The sequence below is a fragment of the Protopterus annectens genome, chromosome 11.part0 (assembly GCF_019279795.1).
Source record: "Protopterus annectens isolate FY-2018-M chromosome 11.part0, PAN1.0, whole genome shotgun sequence".
Taxonomy (NCBI): Eukaryota; Metazoa; Chordata; order Ceratodontiformes; family Protopteridae; genus Protopterus; species Protopterus annectens.
In genome coordinates this window covers 974,786,452-974,800,967 of record NC_056745.1, presented here as the reverse complement: position 1 = coordinate 974,800,967, position 14,516 = coordinate 974,786,452, and positions in this window count along the sequence as shown.

Genomic DNA, 14,516 nt, shown 5'->3' with positions numbered 1-14,516 from the left:
GACACCTAAAATGATGCTAGTCACAAAGTGATATGTATTAGAATACATATCTTGAAGGCGATGAAGTCTGAAACGCAAAAGTGTTGGCACTAGTTACTGACTACAGTCCTCTTATCATCCATATCAATTGCCAACAGAATGAGGTACAGGCCAAAAACATGATCCTAACATGCATGGACATATGTACAGATATATATCTGGAAATGTAGACAGATAGACAGCAATATGTATATGTATATATATATATATATATATATATATATATATATATATATATATATATAGATATAGATATATTTCTATAGATGTATATAAATATATATACATATAGAACTGAGTATAGCATTACTACATGGAAACAATCACCTGAACCACTCATTACAACATAACAGACCATATGCACTGTTAATGGGGGTGGGGGCTCAAATGAAGGATACCTGGTACTTAGTGCTATATCTCCCCCCCCACACACACACACACAGCCCTAACAGATATGCTGTGCAATCCAATACCCAGCACATGCATTTGTTGGCTGCAGGACCCTCCACAACACTGCCACAATGCTTTCATAGTAAGCCAATTCACCTGTAAATGTCAGGGCGATATCTGTAACATAAAATGCAGAAAGTCATTATAACATAGGGAATGTACAATGTGGAAGGGGTACACATCACAATGGTTCAGATATGCACACATATCTATACATTGACAAATATGTTCAGGTATATATATATATATATATATATATATATATATATATATATATATATGTATAGATATAGATATATGATATATATATATATATATATATATATATATATATATATATATATATATGTATATACATATATATATATATATATATATATATATATATATATATGTATGTATATATATTTATGTATATATATATATATATATATATATATATATATATATATATATATATATATATATATGTGTGTGTGTGTGTACATACACATATACACAGACAAAAGGTATTCGTAGCCATACATATGTAGGAGTAGTGGAAGTACTGGGTGCAAAGTATATCCCTCTGCCACAAGCCCTGTAACTGGTACCTGTGAAATGTGTAGTGTGGCAACCATTCCCACAAATGAGAATACTTACATTAAACATATACCCACTCACAATTCAAAGGACATGACACAACACACAGGTATGCATACACAGAAAACCTTTATTTGTGTACTATACAAAAATGTATGCCATTACTTACAGCACATGAAGTCTGACATATATAATCAGTGATGAATGCAAGGCCCACACAAAACAGCAGATGCAAGCAATGTAGATATATAACATACTATGCTGTCCAGGCCAAGACATTCAGTTAGTACAACAGTAGACAAAGGATTTGCCTTAAAGATAGGTAACAATCAACAATTATTGATGTATTTCAGCAGTCTACAATTACATCCTCTAGTCAAGTCCTAGGGGGGAATGTAATAGTTGTGGTAATGTCAATATATTGGTCACATGTATGGACCCTGACCAACATATTTTGCTGGAGTCCACAATACGACTGGGATGGTAGCAGGAATGCTAGCAGTAAATAATGATAGGCCATTACCCAACAACCACTAACTGTATCACAGCAGGACAAAGCCTGCCATATATGTGGAGGCCAGAGAGAGGCACACAGAGCCATACTTGCAATATTGCTGTTACACATCCTGGATATTGCTGGTGTTACAGGATTTGTTGCAACATACCCTTATGCAGGAATATGACATCAGAAACACAAACGGATGTAGCCATGTACTGATAGCACGCAACAGACAGACTGCCAGGTATATATGTAGGGCAAGACTTGTGTAGTGCACAGACCAATCCAACCACACAATCCACTGCATAGGCTCACAGCTGAGAGCTATGCAGACAGACAATCCATCCTAAACAACTATGTACCCATAAACACTGCAAGACTAGCAATATACAATGCACATATGAACATTACTCACTCTGTCTGTAGGTCTGGAACCTCATACGAATGTGTACTTGGCCTCTGTCTGTAATTCCTGCTGTAAGAGGTATAGCAAACTGCTGTCTGTAATACTGCTGCCCACATGCAGGAAGGTTGTCCTCCATACTGGAAAGGTTAAGGGACAACGCCCACATGAGTCAGTATTTTATAGTACTGGGTTGCCATGACAGTGGTTATCTGAAGTACTACAAAGCAGGCTACATGCAATTAGCAACTTTTGCACACTGATTGGTGAAGAGCCCATCACCTGATCATGTGCAACACTTACAAAAGCCATGCTGCAATCTATTCAAACCAGCTCAAGGTATGTAAAACATATATGTATGTAACTGAAAGTAGTATGTGGTATAGAATAATAGGAAATATGATGTGGAATGTTTATATGTGCCATCTGTAGTTGTCCCTGTAATGAAGTTCTGCTGAACAACTGCTCTAAACAATACTGTCTGTCCCTGTAGGCAGTGGGACATACTCACCAACTGTTACAGATCAGCAAGGAATGACAAAGATTTAAGCCATAATATGTGTGTTTGGTATGTTAGTGTGGGCAATAGCTGGTGGTGGAAGTATTGCCGTCATGATAGACACATGGGTGTCAGAGTACACCACATGCAGAATAGTCATGTTAATGTCTAATGCAGCATGCACAAATGCCATAGGTGTATAATAGGCTTACTAGCAATCTCCCACCATATATACCACCCTAATGTTAGTCTGTGTTCATGTGTGACACCTGGCTGTGTTGCAGTAAGGTGGAACAGTGCAGCTGTGAATGAAAGACAGTTACAGAATGTGGACTAGATGTCTGTATGCACCCCACATAATGATAATTATCTGTGTGATATATAATTAGACAGGTATGTCTACAGATATACAGACAGTCATATAGATGTAAGCATATAAACACCCACAAGATATATCTACATATATATATATATATATATATATATACATACACACACACACACACATATATATATATATATATATATGTATATATATATATATATATCTATCTATATATATATATATACATATATATATATATATATATATATATATATATATATATATATATATATATATATATATATATATATATATATATATATATATATATATATATATATAGTGGCACTGACAATGGCTTGCAAGTGAAATAGTCTGTAACAGACCAGCAGAGATAGTTTCCCCACAGGGAGCATGGTTACAAACACATAGCACAAAACATGGCACAAAACTTGGTACAATACAACATATGTCCCAATGGTAGGTAAGCAGCTGATATATCAATTGCATTTTGTGAACGGTTTGCTGTAGCTGATATTGTGGGGGGAGACAAAGATGTGTATTAAGGACTATGGTAACCCTGCTGTATGAGTTGCACTGACCTGTTTCCATCTTTATGTCTTCCAGGGAGGATGCCCCACATCCGTCTGCCAGCCTACAGTGCTGCCGAGACAGAGGTCATAGTATCACATTTGGTTCAGCACTATGAACAGCTGTTCGTATGGACAGCCCAAGATCAGCAGGAGAGGGCCGCCCTGTGGAACGAACTAGTCCACAGGGTCAATGATGTCAGACTGCATAACTGCAGCTACGAGCAGGTCCAGCATCATTGCATCAACCTGCTTCACCATGTATGTCAGCTGCTGCTGCTGTACGGGGAGACCACCTCACAACAGGGGGGGGGACAAGCCGTCCATCCATCCCTCACCTGTGTGGAGGAGCTACTCAGGAGCCTTGTCGCACCTGCCCACCTGCAGCACCAACAACTGGCAGGGCGCATTGTGGAGGTGGGTGCCACCAACACACTGGCTGAGGAGCATGCAGGTAAGGCCCCAGGGCACATCAGTACACCACCTGTGTGTATGCATCTGCATCTGTACAGGTACATCATGCAAATATGAGATGTCATATACATAGTCTGTTGCTGTGTAGTAGTAATAAACAGATATGCATAAGGTGTAGTATTGTGGACCCCTACTGTAGATGTAACGTAATGCTGCACTCACCCTTTATGAATGCCACAGCTGTGGCCACTGACAACAACATTCTCACACTCTTATGTAGGTCACTCCAGGATTCCACCACAGAACCAGCCTGTAGCCGGTGAGTATGGCTCATGTTCATGCATGACAAGACACTGCGCATGTAATGGCTATAGGATATTCCATGCACACATCTAACACACCTACCCATACTGAATGCTGTACACATTCACATTTTGTTGTTGTGAAATGCACTGCATCACAGTAGTGACCAAGCTGGGGTACTGAAAGGGTACAAGAGACAGATGCAAGATACTTAACATCCTGTCAGTGTGCAATGTGTCCACAGGGATGGGGAGTATGGCAGGACACACAGCCTACAGTAGGGACATGTGTGAAACACCACCCTCATGGCTGTAACTGCACACAATCAGGTTATGGAACTGTGGCAGATGTAACCCTGACCCTACAGCAATAGTGACAGCAGTGTGTGCACTCCAAGTGATGTGCACATGAGTAGACCTTGCAACCATGCAAAGTTCTGGGACATGTGTGGGGTACCCCCACAGCCATGGTAAGGTCCAGTGGGTGTCAGTGTAATAGTCCTGTACTAGTCATACAAGCACTGCTGATGTTGTGATATGTAAAGCAGACATCAGGCATTCACAAATTATATCCATTCACACATCATCCCAGGTATGAGGTGCTGTAACACATAAGTGCTGTGAGCATTGGAGCTGACATAACAGACACAGTACTACATAAGCAGCAATGGTTTGTACACCTGTGTGATATGGTGCACAGTACAAGGCAGGGTGCAGAACAGGTCGACAGTAACACTTTGTACATGGGTGCAGTGTTAACAAGGGTAAGGACCACTACCTACCAACACAGCCCATGCATCACACACATATATACTGACACTGTGATGAGGTCACTATGGTTGCACTGCATGCTGTTGAGCACCAGATGTAATTCATGCTGACAGAAGGGTAATGGGGAGACTGTGTGTACAAAAGGTGTGCAACCCCACATGTAGGTGTGTGTATGTGTGTGTGTGGGGGGGGGTTGAATGTGTGTGCAAGTGCAATCTGGTGGAGTGTGGCCGATGCATGTCTGATGTGTATGTACATGTGTGTCTGTTTGTGTGGGTGTCCATGTATGCACAGGTGATAGTGGGATTGATCACATGGCAGTACTTCTCCTTGGGATTGTGCTGTAGATGTAGTGACACATGTGACACCAGGACAGCCTGTCCAATATGTGGAAACAGGACAGCTGATAGCATAACAAGGTCTGAAGCACAGAACATGCATTGGGAGGGAAAGTACATACAAGGTATACACATCATAATGCCAGCAGCAGATAGATAACCGGCTACCCACGTATGCAGCACTACTAATGTAATGGGGAATTACCAGACCACATCAGTGAGTGCATTCAGGTATTACTGCTGTCCGCATGACAGGTTGATTGTGCAGCAGATGTGGCATGGACTGATCAAGACTGTAGTATGAGGCTCTGGTGTGTGACATATGTAGGGAATGTAGCAGCCCCAAACATATAGGGACCATGTACACCATGACTGGACATACACAGGGTATTACTGGATGACAGCAGTGAGGCCATGTGCTACCTACTCCACCAAAGTCAGGGAGGTGATGGTGTAACAGGTCATGTGTTGTAATCACACATGTAGGCATGGAGAGATATGATATGTTAATGGGTAGTATTAATGAGTGTATGTTAGCAAGTGCCATGCAGGATGGGGAAAATCTGTAACTGAATGTGGGCCTGTCTGTAAACCCAGGGTAAGGGAGGTTGTAAGGTGGACTGTTAGTGTTTGTGAGTGTACATGTGTGTGTGTCTGTGTGTCTGTTTGTGTGCCTTTGTGTGTGTGACTGTGTGTGTGTGACTGTGAGAGTGCGTACTGTTATGCAATGCTGTACAGGTCTTAATGTGTGTGTTTGTTTCCCCCAAAGGTGGTGAGGTGGGTCAGGTTCCCTCCTGCATGCATATTGAGGTAGGTCTCCGTACAGACACCAATGATGATGATGGTACTGGTGAGGCACAGGTGGGGTTGTCAGAGGCCAACACTGCACCTACATGTGTCATCACCCTCCTAGCCACCCCAAGCTCGCACACAGTTACAGTGCCCCTACAAACCCCATGACATGTGGTCATAGCAGAGGGACAGTTAGCGGTTGGTGCCAGTAACCAGGAAGGTATGGTGTCCATCCCAACTTTGTCGGGTCACAATCAGCATAGCCAGATGTCTGGTAGGCCACCACATTGGCAGATGTACAGTGGTGCTCATGGGAGGACCGCTGGTAATCATGCCCCTGGCAAAGGCACCACAACTGGTACCACCAGGAGCATGTTTCAGGCTATAATGGAGGCACAGGCATGTATGGACATGTACATCAGACAGGGTCTGAGGCTGCAGAGGGCTGCTTTCTCATCTGTAAGTGGCACCCTCCATGACATTGCTGCTGCCCTCCGTGAACATACCAAGGTCATGGATAGACGGTGAGGTGAGATGGTAGGCCTCCTTTACCGTGGAATGTCCGTGCTTGAACTTGTGTTAGGAGTGGTGTGACATCTGTGTGGACGTAGGCCAGAAACACCAGCCACTGGTGGTCAACGTGGATGTGCCAGGAAACTAAGCCACTCCCATAATGGCAGTACCAGCCCCAAAACACCACTGGGGGTGCTGTCCACACCACACCACAGCAGGCCTTGTGCACATGGCCCTGGCCAGTCCCAGGCAGGACATGGTTCCAGTGGACACATGTCATCATCGGGGAAAGTAGCACCTTAAGGTCTGTACCTGTACGTGCCCATGGAACCCCTGGCAGGCACAGTCAATGTGTCCATGGCCGGAGGCACTGAACTGCACACCCTGCCAGGTATGGTCTGCAGCTGTCCAACAACACCTGCATAGGGCAACCACATGGCCGGACTGTGTGCATGCATACCCACACACTATACAACTACATCTAGTGCGACCCCATACTGACACACACCACATCACCATGCCCCAATCATTGAACCAAACCCCTCACCCACACTCATGGTGACACATGTATAGACCATCCTCAGTTTCTGGCAAACCAGCAACACACCCTGTGCATATGATGATACCTGTGCCACATCCCTGTCATCCATAACATTGATGCAGGGACAGGGTAATATGGTTCTGATGCACACAATGACTGTTACAGAGTGCTGTAATGTACTGCAGTGTAAAATGTTGTCATGGGTAATGTGTAATGCATACATGTCAGGTAGTGTAGCCATGCAGCTATGATGCATTTCAGCTGTCAGTAACAGTGATTGGTATCTCCCTAATGTTATCCATTTGTATTGCAGGTGTACATGTATCAGCAGGAGGATGGTCTGCAGTCATATTTCACAAGAGTATGGCACTGTGGTGACACCATGGTGACTGCCCATGGGTGGTAACCTCAGTCCCACTGTTACCACTAGGGGGCTTGTGGGCTTCCAATATCCCAACACCCCTCCCCATCAAGGTGTTCACCCCCCACATGTGTCATATACCACCCCTGTATGCATCCTGTGTTTCATGTCTGTTAACCTACCCATCCTCCCTCCCCAAATATACCTACAGCCTCTCCCCAACATCCCACTCCCACCTGAAAAGATAATGGAAGGGCAATATGTTCCCATGAAACAATCTTGCCTCATACATGGCTGTCCATTCTGCACACGTGTCCACTGGACACATGTAATCCGGTCTAATTGGCATCACAATGCATTTATGTTGTCCTCACCCCTCTCCCAGGGATTTGAGGGTCCACATCTACCTCCAACGTTTGTGTATGCACAGCTGTTGTAGCAGAAATGGGCAGCTATGGACCTTTTCTACACCCTTCCTGCACATGCCTAGCTATTTCTCCTACTGTCTTGCCCTCTTTGTGCCCCTTTTTCATCACTTTCCTATCAACCCTTTTTTCCATTCCTTTTAAAGAGGTTAGCATGGGGGTACGTGAGAGTGTTCTGGCCAGCAACAAAATAAACTGCCTCTGCAAGGCTCGTACCCAGGATCCTGCACACCATACACAAAGTGATTTTCCAGTAAACCATGGCAGATGTACATAACCAAGCTGTTTCCACAAACATATCATCCAGCCCAGTCATTCAACAGTACAGAGAATGTATTGCAACATATAGATGTATGTGTGTGAGTAAATATATTAATGTCTAAACATGTACAACATACTGATATATGTAGATATATGTAGGTATATGTATATATATATATATATATATATATGTATATACATGGATAGATGTGTATATATATATATATATATATATATATATATATATATATATATATATAGGGATATATATACATATATAAATATATATGAACATATATACATGCAAATGCCTACATCTATGGATATATATGTCTACATCTACATGTGTAAATATATGTCAGCAGATATATACATGTACATATATAGCTGTATACAGACAGACATCTGGTGATAACAATCGGGATACAAGAAAAACATATATGTCCTCATGCAACATTAATGGCGTTGAGAGGCCCCACACAATATACGTCTGGTACGAATAGGTATACTCTCCCCCAGCCAAGCACATCCCCCCTGTAATACAGTAACAAGTGTTGCAGATCTCATAACCATGACCACACATGACATGGCCATCCCTAGGATACGTATACACAGACAGATATATGCAGATACAGGCATATATATATATATATATATATATATATATATATATATATATATATAAATATATATATATATATATATATATATATATATATATATATATATATATATATATATATATATACATAGATATATATGTAAGTACACATACACACACACAGAGATATGTACAGTACGATACATATGTATTATGTGCACACAAATTGAGCAGCCAGTGTTCTTACAGTCACCACCTTACCAACTGGAGCAACTGGAAACTGTATGAGCCACCCATACAAATGACATTCATAGCCTGCCTCACATACCCACAGAGGTATCAAAGGGTGTAACACAACACACAGGTGCCCATAAATGAATGTGAAAGCTATATTTGTGTACTATGACAGTTGTATATGCCATGTCATATAGCCGTTTAGACACTGACATCCATATGAACAGTGTAATGCAACTGTGAAACAGTTATACTGAGACAGTAGTCTGGTAAGGTTGACACATGTTGCTGTCCAGGGCGAGGCCTTCTGGTAGTACAATAGTAATGACACACTGGCCGACAGTATACCAGACAATCAACAGTACATAATGCAGATGTATAGGCCAGCAGCCTCTATCTATACTCTGTACACAATCCCTAGGCGGTACAGACCCCAGTTGACATAATGGGATGTATCTGTTACATAACAAGGCATAACTGACACCATCACAATCACAGTGACAAACAGAACAGTCCATATGACAGGAGGCAGTAGGCCTGCATTTACCCATGGTGAACTGTATGGCAATGTACATCCAGATACCTTAAGGCAGCTTACCCCAGATACCCACACATATTGTTACAGCCTAGGTTAGCCATGGTGCACCCCCACTACACTCACTACTACTGGGCCATATACCACGGTTACGTACACTGCTCTCTGCAGTGCATTAGGGCACACATGTATTGTGTAGGTGGAGCCCACACATATATGGCCCCAACCCTCCAGTATGTGTGGGGGACACAACAGCAGTGGAGGGATGGCAGGAATGACAGCATGACATACACACAGCCCACTATATAAGAAACCCTGACTGCATGTCACATGTGCTGAGTCAGGTATGTAGGTGGAGGACAGAGTCTGGAACACAGGCACATATGTGTACAACTGTTGTCAGACAGTAAGCAAGATATGTAAATGTGTACATATCTATATGGATATATGAATAATGATATGTACATATATGTTTGTCATATGTCCTGCACATAGAGTGGAGCCCTACCTCAGCTCCAATAGTCCCAACCTCTCAGTGCAAGGGGATGTCATGTATGTATTGCAGGTACATTTGTTGACTATTGCTACTGTAATAGGGATTGTCTTCACAGACATGGTGTGTGTGGGAAACCACATCTGCTATGGACATATGTGCCACTGGCTACTGACAGACATCCTAAAGTCATCATAGTACAGTACCACTGCTAGCACACTAATGCCCCTGTGGACTACAGCTGCGATACACCCAATATATGTGGATAGTCTGACACACGCCAGTCAGTCTAGGGGTATACACAGAACCCCTTCATGCAAGACATGTGGACCAGGCCTGTCAATAAGGATGTTAACAGCCATGTAGATGGGTATAACATGTAAATACTGGTATACATTTGCCCTAATAGGTTATGCATTCATACACCCCTGTCTGTCCTGACACATAATAACCGCTGGTACAGAGGTGCCATGGCCACATATTACCCACTAGTTAGTGACATACATCTGAACAGCATCCCACTTCTTTGTCTGACATACATGACTGTCATGGTGGCCCGACAGAAGTACATCTGGCAAGTATCTGGACATGTCATCACACTGGATAAGTACAGTAATGTGCTAGGCATGTAACAAAGCACAGGCAGACTGACTCAACATTGGGATACATCTCCCATGTGGGGATACACATATGCCTGCATAGACAGCAGGCTCTACAGGCATGTTACATCACAGATTAACAGACACCTGTGTGAAAGTGTATAATGACAACCAATGTGAGCACAGCCACAGCCACATATGGTAAGCTAGCATACTATGACAGTATATGGACTATCTGACCCACACCCTCTTCATATGAGCCACTCACACAACAGCCCTACATATACTGGGCCACTAGTCAGTGTGATCCGATGCCTGTCTGGGGTATGGGACATGTGTGTGTGTTCACTCCTACAAACATGTAAGCTGTTAGGGTGACATACAGTGGAGCAGCATGTAACATCAGATAGAACAGGACCAGGAACAATGACATCTACAACAGTTTCTACATAGGCCAAGGTACATATTCACTATACACACACTGTAGACAATTACCAGACTTACACATACCTCAGTACTGTACACACAACCACATAATGCCCAGGCTATGTCCTCAATTATAACCCCTACTATACATAACATGTGTAGCAGTCTGATATCTCACTGGCTTGTTATCAGATATGCTATCAATGACTATGGAGTACAGAACATACTGCATGACATATGTACAAAGGTTGACAGAGTTGTGGCTGGAGGCACAAACACAGGGCCAATACTGACATGTCATTGTAATACCCTCATACATATACTGTCGTAACAGGGTTTGTTGCATCATATGTCCTATGAGGGATGTGACGTCGGTAACTCTCCTGGCTGTCACCATCTACTGCCTGCTATCTTCACACTACCTTCTGCATTCCACAGATAGGTGCACCATAGCTGACACATGAAACCAAAGGCACAACACTGCCCAGTCTGTGGATGACCCTGCAGATGGGGACCCCTCATATACATGGGACTGACATGGCAGGTATTGCAACATGTACGACAGGCATATACAGACAAGCACTGTTAAACCAACAGTACTCCACATGCAGTATAGCAGCACTTACAGTCTGTAGTCAGATCAGGCACATCCTCCTCCTGTTTGTTGCCCTCCTTCCACAATGTATGCTGTTAGAGGTAAATCCCCAATCCATCTGAGATGCTGTTTGCCAAACAACAGATCACGTTCTTTCTCACAGTGACTATAAAGGGCCAACACCACCATATTGTTCCTAGCAATTGGCTATGGGACTGTTACCACAGCCATTCCACATGCAATCAGCTAGCGGAGGGCTGCAATTCATCCAGAGGCCATCAGCTGATCATGAGCATCACTTAAATTACACATGTTGCTGCCTAAGCATAGCAGGTGTGGGTCTCCAAATCCACCAGATAGGGAGTGGGGGAAAAGACATAAGCAAATACATGTCAGGGAGGGGTGGTAGAGTAAAACAGAAGCGTGTTTGTGTCACACACCTACCAGCACAGGGTATCAAACCTCTGACAACTATGTAGGACTATCACAGTTTGATGCAGTTATTAAATGTGCCACAAGGGTTACCTGCTGTGGAGCACTCAGAGCATATTTGTGATGATGAGTGACATCTGCAACAGGGGTATGGTAGATATATGGTAGGTGACGTATACGTGCCTGTCTGCATGAACAGCTGCCAGCGTCAACACAGGCACACTCACACAGGGACGCACACACATTGACACACTTGGCAGGGCCAGGAGTGCAACTCATCACTAATGGGATTGCCACAACACATCGATGTGCAGGTATCACATGCATCACACGGGGTCATACGCAGGTCGTATGGGCATAGAGTATGATAAAGTATCAGACATCAAAAAGTATGCTTCAGTATGCTCTGGGGGGTTGTACTGAATGTGGATGTGGTCAGATGCACCATACAAAACACACACGGGCACACAGGGTGCCAGTACTGACATGCATGGGTGCATGTCTACACAGGTGTGTTGTGGTCAACTGTGCCATCAGGCTGTACAAGGGTAGAGGATGGGTATATCTTGGCATCAGCCCACATGATGATGGTCTGCATTGTGCCTCAGACCTGTAGTTTCTGCATCTGCCCACACAGGTGGGTATTGCATCCCCCATCCAGTCACCTGCATGACTATTGTGTGTGGTCAATGCTGTGCATCACTTGCTATGTATGTGTTCCGTAGTCCATGACATGGATGGTGTCTGGGATGTGAACACCTCCCACATGGATGTACAGTGACATGTGGAACTGTACCTGGGGTGTCTGGCCCATGTTGTGAACACAGATTATCACTGGAAGTGCCAGTCTTGCCCACCTATGGCAGGACCTAGTAATGGGCAGCAGGTTTACCCTGCACCTACATTGATAGCATGCTAACAGCATTCCCTGATGTCAGTGTCATCTGTCCATACAGGGGATTTTATCAGGCATAGTATGTCCATTGGAAGTCGTATGTGAAGGCACCACGGGTGGTGCAGGTGTCCATTTGGGAATATGGTGGAGGTGCACTGTCTGCATGTACGTGCATATTGGACAGATGGGCAGAGTGACATGCCCTCTGTAGCCCACTGTTATTACTGCAGAGTTACTATCAGTGGCCAATATGCAGTATACTACCTACATATTGGCTGTTGCCTAGGCATGTGTATGTGCTCTGGGTAATAGTGGGAATTCTAACTGTGATTGGCTGGCCTTGATATCACATGTCAGGGTATGGCTTTGCACCCCAGCCTCTCAGCTAATTTACATCTGGTATCCCTGTATGGTTGACATGGTGATATATAGTAGGGCCACCATAAAAGAACTGAGCAAAACCCCCTCCACATTGGCCACAGGTGTCACAAACTCACAGCCACCTCTACAGAGGATACATGTTACACACACACACCTGTCATGTCTGGGAGTAGAGCCTCTACCTAACTAGTTTATTACACTACAGCAGTATGCAGTTGTAGTATGCACCACAGACATTACTGGAGTACCTTTTCCCCAAAGGTGTATTTCACAATGTATGACATCAGCAGGGTTACCAAAGTAGGGCATTTCAACTGTACAGCGAGTGACTAGCCTATAATGCATTGGCCCCTACACAGACAGTGAGACACACAAAACATCCACAACTGACATGTGTGAGTATAGGACCCCTGACCACGGTCTATATCATACTACAGCATGGGGCTGTTACAGGATGCACCACAGGGACCACAGATGAACTGTCTCCCCAAAGTTGTATTTCACAAATGATGACATCAGCAGGATTGCCACAGAAGGGCATTTAAAATATGCTGTGAGTGAGTAGCCTATAATGCATTGCTCCATACACACACATTGAAACACACACAAAAAATCCCGAACTGCCATGGGTGGTGATGGAACTCTACCACAGTTCTAAACCACACTACAGCCCAAGCTATGGAGATTATTGGCTACACTCTTCCCAGAGGTGTATGTCTAGGTGAGTGACATCAGCAACCTTGCCAAGGTTGAGTATACGAATTGCATGGAGTGTGAGTAGCCCGAAAAGCATTGTTCTTTACTCAGTCAGACACACACACACACACACACACACACACACATACACAGTTACCAGGTTTGGGATTAGAAACCTTACCTAACTACTTTATCACACTACAGCAGTACGCAGTTACAGGACACACTACAGAGATTACTTGGCTGTGACTTTCGCAAAGGTGTATTTCTAGGTGAGTGACATAAACAGACTTGCCAAAGGTGAGTATATGAATTGTACAGAGTGTGAGTAGCCTAAAAAGTATTGGGCTCTATTCAGTCAAACACACAGTTGCCAGGTCTGGGGTTAGAACACCTACCTAACTACGTCATCACACTTCAATGGTATGCAGTTACAGGACATGCCATGGAGAGTACTGAGTCATAATTTTCCCAGAGGTGTATTTCTAGGTGAGTTGACATCAGCAGCCCTGCCAAAGTTGAGT